Source organism: Perkinsus marinus, assembly GCF_000006405.1.
Source record: "Perkinsus marinus ATCC 50983 genomic scaffold scf_1104296955826, whole genome shotgun sequence".
Classification (NCBI taxonomy): domain Eukaryota; phylum Perkinsozoa; order Perkinsida; family Perkinsidae; genus Perkinsus; species Perkinsus marinus.
This window is the reverse complement of record NW_003207701.1, coordinates 1-1,138: the sequence shown is the minus strand read 5'-3', so window position 1 is coordinate 1,138 and position 1,138 is coordinate 1. Positions and strand designations below refer to the sequence as shown.

General features: G+C 48.7%; 2 non-coding genes across 2 annotated transcripts; both read right to left on the bottom strand.

Moving 5' to 3' along the window:
- Positions 1–160: 160 nt before the first annotated feature.
- On the bottom strand, positions 161–234 carry Pmar_PMAR008485. The gene has a single exon. It is a non-coding gene; the product is annotated as a tRNA-Arg (tRNA).
- Positions 235–700: 466 nt separating this feature from the next.
- Positions 701–774, bottom strand: Pmar_PMAR008484. The gene has a single exon. It is a non-coding gene; the product is annotated as a tRNA-Arg (tRNA).
- Between the last annotated feature and the right edge of the window lie 364 nt (positions 775–1,138).

Sequence of the window (1,138 nt, the reverse complement as noted above, 5' to 3'; positions counted from 1 at the left end):
AGGATACGTGAGCGGAATTCGGATTGCTCAGGTACAGCCGTTGGTGCGCACCACTATCTCACGTGCTTGCCTTCAGCGTCTTGTGCAAAGTAGGTGGAGCTTCACATCGAATGCCCGATTTCGTTGACGTAGGATGGAAGGAGGAAGTGAGATTGATGTATACCCGATGCAGGATTCGAACCTACGACCATCTGCTCCGTAGGCAGACATTCTATTCAGCTGAACTAATCGGGCGATGAAGCTAGCAACTTTGATTGATATTTAAGTTGAATACTCTTCGGTAATTGGTCAATCCATCAGGATACGTGAGCGGGATTCGGATTGCTCAGATACAGCCGTTGGTGCGCACCACTATCTCATGTGCTTGCCTTCAGCGTCTTGTGTAAACTACTTGGAGCTTCACATCGAGTGGCCGATTCAGGATACGTGAGCGGAATTCGGATTGCTCAGGTACAGCCGTTGGTGCGCACCACTATCTCATGTGCTTGCCTTCAGCATCTTGTGTAAACTAGTTGGAGCTTCACATCGAGTGGCTGATTCAGGATGCGTGAGCGGAATTCGGATTGCTCAGGTACAGCCGTTGGTGCGCACTACTATCTCACGTGCTTGCCTTCAGCGTCTTGTGCAAAGTAGGTGGAGCTTCACATCGAATGCCCGATTTCGTTGACGTAGGATGGATGGAGGAAGTGAGATTAATGTATACCCGATGCAGGATTCGAACCTACGACCATCTGCTCCGTAGGCAGACATTCTATCCAGCTGAACTAATCGGGCGATGAAGCTAGCAACTTTGATTGATATTTAAGTTGAATACTCTTCGGTAATTGGTCAATCCGTCAGGATACGTGAGCGGAATTCGGATTGCTCAGATACAGCCGTTGGTGCGCACCACTATCTCATGTGCTTGCCTTCAGCGTCTTGTGTAAACTAGTTGGAGCTTCACATCGAGTGGCCGATTCAGGATACGTGAGCGGAATTCGGATTGCTCAGGTACAGCCGTTGGTTCGCACCACTATCTCATGTGCTTGCCTTCAGCATCTTGTGTAAACTAGTTGGAGCTTCACATCGAATGCCCGACTTTATTGAAGTAGGATGGATGAAGAGGAAGTGAGATTAATGTATACCCGATGCAGGATTC